Source organism: Rhincodon typus, chromosome 38, assembly GCF_021869965.1.
Source record: "Rhincodon typus isolate 14 chromosome 38, sRhiTyp1.1, whole genome shotgun sequence".
NCBI classification, from domain to species: Eukaryota; Metazoa; Chordata; class Chondrichthyes; order Orectolobiformes; family Rhincodontidae; genus Rhincodon; species Rhincodon typus.
Window position 1 is genome coordinate 11,721,898 of NC_063369.1, and position 7,222 is coordinate 11,729,119.

Sequence of the window (7,222 nt, forward strand, 5' to 3'; positions counted from 1 at the left end):
GTTGTCGATAGGGCCCTCAACCAGGCTCGACCCATCTCCCGCACTTCCACCCTTACCCCTTCTCTTCCCTCCCGCAACAGCGATAGGGTTCCCTTTGTCCTTACCTACCATCCCACCAGCATCCACATCCAGAAGATCATCAGACGCCATTTCCACCACTCCAGCAAGATGCCACCACAAGACACATATTCCCCTCCCCTCCCTTGTCTGCCTTCCGCAGGGACCGTTCCCTCTGGGACACCCTAGTCCACACTTCCTTCACCCCAACACCTCCCCACAGCCTTACGGCACCTTCCCTTGTAACCAGCGAAGGTGCAACACCTGCGCATTTACCTCCTCCCTCCCCAGAATCCAAGGACACAAACATACCTTCCAGGTGAAGCAACACTTCACCTGCACTTCCCAGAATCTAGTCTACTGCATTCGCTTCTCACAATGTGGTCTCCTCTACATTGGGGAACTAAAGCATAGACTGGGTGACCGCTTCACAGAACATCTACATTCTGCATGCAAAAAAGACCCTGAGCTGCCACGTTAACACACCACCCTGTTCCCGAGCCCAATATCTCTGTCTCAGGCTTGCTGCAGTATTCCAGCGAAGCTCAGCACAAGCTGGTTCTACTTGGGAACCCTGCAACTTTCTGGACTCAACAATGAGATCAGCAATTTTACAGTTTGAGGCACCTTCATATGTGCTTACCCCAAAACCCCACACACCAGGCCTTGTTATCACAAGGTCTACTATTACACACAACCCATTGTTAGCCACTAACAGTCCCCATTAACAGCTATTCATTCTCTCAGTCTGACTGTTATCCACTCCTTTGTCTATCCAACTGCTCTTCTCTCTCTTTGGGCTCTATCCCCACCTATCATTTACTCCTTACACCCTCCCCCCACCCTATTTTCATCAAATAAATTGGCATTTCCCTAGCTACCATCATTTCTGAGGAAGGGTCACCGGACCCGAAACATTAACTCTGATTTTTCTCCCACAGATGCTGCCAGACCTGCTGAGCTTTTCCAGCAACTTCTGTTTTTGTTCCTGATTGACAACATCCACAGTTCTTTCAATTTTTATAAGGGGGCTTTACTCTGTATCTAACCCCGTGCTGTCCCTGTCCTGGGAGTGTTTGATGGGGGACAGTGTAGAGGGAGCTTTACTCTGTATCTAACCCCGTGCTGTCCCTGTCATGGGAGTGTTGGATGGGGGACAGTGTAGAGGGAGCTTTACTCTGTACCTAACCCCATGCTGTCCCTGTCCTGGGACTGTTTGATGGGGGACAGTGTAGAGGGAGCTTTACTCTGTACCTAACCCCGTGCTGTCCCTGTCCTGGGAGTGTTTGATGGGGAACAGTGTACAGGGAGTTTTACTCTGTGTCTCACCCCATGCTGTGGGTTGTGTGGTGACTGAGCAAAGATCTTCAAAAGGTTTAAGACATCAAACTGCTTTCACCACACTGCGCAGTTGCTGAGAGATGGAGCTATCTACAAATGAACAAGATTGCGAGCTGGGAAGGCCAGCTCCTGGTTTTCAGAAAGGATGCTCACTAGGATTAAACCATTCCCAATGACTTCAGACCTCAACCTTATCTGCCCTGTGTTGCTAGACACCATCCTCTGACAAATCCTGCCTCCTCACGCAAATCCCCTTTCATCACCATCTCTTGCACCTCAAATTCATCCCCCAAAAGATTCACCAGAGTAAGAAAAGGCCATTTTGTTTCAGCATCCCTGTGATTTTCCTTGAGTGTCAAGGCTTGCAGCATTGCTGTGGAGGTTCACCTTCAATTGGGGGAGAGTCCAGGTGAATCCTGGGAGGGGTGGGAATCCCAGTTCTCAGCGACGTCTTCCTCCCAGATCGCTGATAGTGCTGACGGAGCGCAAAGTGTCCGTTCAGAAGCTGAGGGATGGAGTTTCGAAGCAATCACTGGCCATTGTGAAGTGCGCAGACCATCAGGAAGTCGAAAAGATTCACAGGCCCAGTCTGGCTTTTTCGGTCAGGTAACAGCGAGGAGATGGAAGGTGGGAGAAGCCATCAGGTGGAAATAAGACCCCGTTTCGGGCAATAAGTGTCCATCGCTGATGTTAGCCTGGTCAATGGGTGGCTCAGTGGTTAGCACTGCTACCTCACAGCGCCAGGGACCCGCGTTCAATTCCACCCTCGGGCGACTGTCTGTATAGAGTTTGCACATTCTCCCTGTGTCTGTGTGGGTTTTCTCCTACTGTCCAGGGATGTGTAGGATTGGATGGCCATGGGAAAATTCAGGGATTGAGTGGGATGCCCTTTGGAGGGTTTATGTGGGTTGAATGGCCTGCTTCCACCCTGTAGCGATTCTATGAATGAGATGCTCAGACAAGCTATGGGTAGAAATGCAGGATTGGGTCTGTTTTTGTTTCTCAAAGCTCCATCTATTCAGCTCCAGAAATAGTTACGACCTGAGCTCATTGAAAGGCAGAGCGCATTAGAGGGGTTATCCTTGTTATCTCAGACTCCAGCATCGGCAGTTCCTACTATCTCAGAGGGGTTGAATAGCCTGTTTCTGGTCCTGTGTCTGAAGCCCTCACAGAGGTCATTCTCAACCAGTACCCCAGCGAGAAGATCTTCTGTTCTTTACTTCAGAACCTAGTGCAGTGGGTTCTCTTGACAACTATCAGATGAGGAATTAATTTAACACAACTCGCCCAACAAGATGGTGCAGAGCTCCCTTGACTCTGTGCAGGACTCAGACTTTAACCTTGCGCTGAGCTCCTACTACAGCAGCTTGAATCCAGAACCTCAGTAAGAGAGGCAAATATGTCCCCACAGCTGAGCGAAAGCTGACAACACACACGCAGATAACAAGGTGCAGAGCTGGATGGGACCTCCAAAAAAAATACACAACCTCAGCTTCCTCCGCTAGTGCCCTGTCTCAACATCTTCTTAAATAAGATCGATTCTCCTCCCAAAATCAAAACCACAGGGTCCATAAATCCTGCAGGAACAGCACATTCTGTTACATTCATCTTGTTGGGGTTGAGGCAAGCATTTGGAGAGACGAGAATGCCAAATATAGCTTTGGCAAAAAACAACACACCCAAATGAACAACAATATAGATGACTTGCGATGGTTCCCCTCCCCTTTCCCAACAATTCGGCCAACTCTATCCTTACTTTCTGCAGTTTTTCCTTTGCACTCCTTGCTTCTCCGACCTCCATCCCCTTCTTCAAAGTTATGTACGCAAGCTTTAGGCCTTTTACAAGCAAAATCAGTGCCTGTAATTTTTGTATGTGGCTTTTTTCTCAGAACACAATGTGATATATTTGAACCACTTTGGTACAGCGTCCTACGAGTTAATGAAAGGGGAATATTGCTGTGTAAACGGGGCGGTAATTTAGAATTTATCCAGTTTATGGTTTGGAGGATTCTCGATTTCAGTTCCCTTTTCTGCTACCATGGCATTGCCATGGTTGTGGTCAGAGTGGGGCCTAACATGAAGCGGTGACAAACATTAGCTGTGCCTAGAGGACCATCAACTTGGTGAAAGACCCTCTTTGGTCTGCCTGAAACTTGTTGGTCTTCCAGAATAAGGAATTGATCCCGATCGAGTTGCAGACTGGCACATACCAAGGTCCAGGCCAATGTGCTGAGAGACGCACTAAAGCTTGGGGCAGCTGTTGCCAAGGTGCAGTGGGGAAAGACCACTGTCTGGAGTCTTTCTGCTGAAGGTAAATGGGGGTCTGTTCAGTAATTGGACCCTCCCACTGCCTCAAATTCATGTAAATATAGTCTTGTACGATTAAGAGATGACTTTGGTTTTTGTATTGGATAGACTCAAACTGCAATGTTCATTTGTTCCTTCATATACTATTGTACAGAACCGAACTGCATTTGTGCCTTTATATATAGATAAAAATATTCTTTATGAATAAAGTATATTTTTGAAGTAAAAAGGGGGGGCCGAAGAAACCCAAAGTTCTTCTGATTCTCAATCCTGAGGAGGTTGGCTTGATGTTAGGCCTCAGGCCTTCTCCTTCATTTGAGATTGACAAGCTGCAAAACAGCTGCTGGGGAGAGCGCCCAGACGGCCCGGTTTTGACAGGTCAGTCCTGTCGAAAATTCCCAGAATCCTGATGATTTCCCAAGAATGGCCTGTGTGCACCTTTTCCCATTTTGTCAAAAACAGAGGGTCTGGGGAGAGAAAATGCGTAGCATTCTTTTTTTTGCCCTGTTTCCCATGAGCAACCATCGTGTTTTTTTTTGTGTGAAGATGCTGCAGTTTTGATAGATTTTCGTGACCTGAGTCTGAGCGATTGCAGAAGTGCCTGGAATGCTTTTTTTCTCTCTCATTGTTAAAAAGGTCAATGAAAAGATACATCGGGCCTTTTTTTAAAGGCATTTCTTGGAAATCACCCAGTTTCAGATAATTGCAGTTCTTGCTTGTTAGAACTCTCTTCAGGGAAAACACGTGACAGTTTTATGACTTCTGCTTGAACAATGTTTGCAGGCAGATTGGGTTTTAGAGGTTTTTTTGTTGAAGACCTCCTGATGATTATTTCGTTTCTGAACTAACCACGGCTGGACATGTCAACGACTGGCCTCTGACCTTCAACTGCACCTCCTTCCAGACCCCTGACGTTGGTCACCTCCCACACTCCACCACCACCGTTCCCACCCCCCTCCAACATCACCCTATGGAGTGGCATGTGTGGCTCAGTGGTTAGCACTTCTGCCTCACAGCGCCAAGGACCCAGGTTCGATTCCATGTAGAGTTTGCCTATTCTCCCCGTGTCTGTGTGGGTTTCTTCCAGGTGCTCCGGTTTCCTCCCACAGTCCAAAGGTGTGCAGGTTAGGGTGGATTGGCCATGGGAAATTGCCCCGTAGTGTCCAGGGATGTGAAAACCTGGTGGACGAGCCATGGGGAAATGTAAGGTTACAGGGATAGGGGGTAGATCTGGGTCGGGTGCTCTTCGGCGGGTTAGTGCAAACTCGATGGGCTGAATAGCCTGCTTCCACACTGAAGGGACTCTATGACGTCAATCATTAAAAGATATTTGGATAAGCACAAGTAGTTCTGCTGTAAACACGTGTTTCGCCAATGCGATTGATGACCATAACACGAACTTTCTGCTGTACAGTATAGCGATTTTCTATAGTGCGTGGTCACACAAGAATGCAACTATCGTGTTGCAGGAGAAATGCCCGTATTTCAAACATCGTAACATTCAAGGATGTGGGACAAGTGCAGGAAACTGGGACTGGCGCCCTTGGTGGTTATGTCGGTGCAGATTCGACGGGCCCACGGGCCTTTTCTGCCCTGTGCGAATCTACGAAACTACCATCAGACAGCCCCCTGCCTTACTATGACTCTTCAATATGTCCCCATGTGGACCTGTCGAAATTTGGTTGCCTTGTTTCTGTGACCCCCCTCTCCCCTTTCCCACCCCAGGCTCCTGTAACGGTGACTGTAATCCCAGTTTGGCTGTTAAAGTGAGAAGAGGATACAGTGACAATGGAGGTGTCTCAGGAGCTGGGGTTGGGCAACTAACTGGGTGTGATACTGAGGATTTTACACCACTGAAAGATGGCAGTGATTGTAATTCCCTTAGCGAATATGAGATCCTTGATTAGGGCTGTTAACCTGATCCAGTCAGGGAGCCCTGGCTGACAGATATAAACAGGAGGGTCAGAGATGCTGATAGCTGACTCGGAATGAGGCAGTGCTATAGTCAAGGACTATTTGTGTGTAAATAGAGGATGACTCGGTGATGGGATACATGACCCTGTGCTGTTATTTCAGGAGAGACCAGGAAGGAGGTAGGGAAACGATTTGAAAAGCTGTGGAAACATAATCTGTCCCGTTACATCAGGGTTGGTAAAAGGAGCTAGCCCAGGTGTTCACTAACCCGGAAGAAAAAGGAACTGCAGAAAAACCAATAAATACTTGGAAATGAAGCCCGCCTGATTGGCACGACATCCACAAGCCTTCACTCCCTCCACCACCGACGCTCAGTAGCAGCAGTGTGTACTATCTACAAGATGCTCTGCAGAAATTTACCAAAGATCCTCAGACAGCACCTTCCAAACCCGCAACCACTTCCACCTAGAAGGACAAGGGCAGCAGATATATGGGAACACCACCCCCTGCAAGTTCCCCTCAAAGCCACTCATCATCCCGATTTGGAGATATATCGCCGTTCTTTCACTGTCACTGGGTCAAAATCCTGGAATTTCCTCCCTAAGGACATTGTGGGCCAACCCACAGCAGGAAGAATGCAGCGGTTCAAGAAGGCAGCTCACCACCATCTTCTCAAGGGCAACTAGGGATGGGCAAGAAACGCTGGCCAGCCAGCGACACCCACATCCCACAAAATGAATAGAAAAATAAAATGATGGGAGCTTCGTTTTGAACTTTACAAGACATTACAAATTCTACTGAAGGAATGCCCCTTGAAATAAGGGAAGCATTGGTGGTCATCTGTCAACATTCTACAGACTCTGGAACAGATTGTATGGATTGGAGAGCAGCTAATATTACCCCACAGTTTAAAATAGGAGGGAGAGAGAAAACGGGGAATTATAGAATGGCCAGCCTGACATCGAGAGTGGGGAAGGTGCTAGAGTCTATTACAAAATCGTCAACAGCACAGCAGTTGGAAAAGGGTAACTGGATTAGACAGAGTCAGCATGGATTGACAAAAGGTAAATCGTGCTTGACAAATCAATTAATTTTTTAGATGTAATTAGTAGAATTAATAAGGGGAAAGCAATGAATGTGGTTTACTTGAACTGTCAGAGAGCTTTCCATAAGGTGCCACATAAGAGATTAGCCTGTACACTTATAGCATTTGGGATTGGAGGTAGTGTAGTGACACGTTTGACAGGCAAGAAACAAACAGCAGGAATAAATGGGTCTTTTTCCTGAATGGCAGGCAGTGTCTACTGGAGTACCACAGGGATCTGTGCTTGAGCCCCAACTATTTACAGTATGTATTTAATGATTTAGGTGAGGGAACTGCAAACGTAGAGATACCTTGTTTAGATGACACAAAGCTGTGAGAGGATGCAAAGATGGTTCAGTGTGATTTGGCAAATCAAGTGAGTGAGTGGGTAAATGCATGGCAGATGTAGTAGAATGTGAGGTTATCCACTTTGGTCGCAACAACAGGAAGGCAGATAATTATCTGAATGGTGATTGGATTGGGAAAGGGGGAGGTGCATAGAGAGCTAGGTGTCATCAT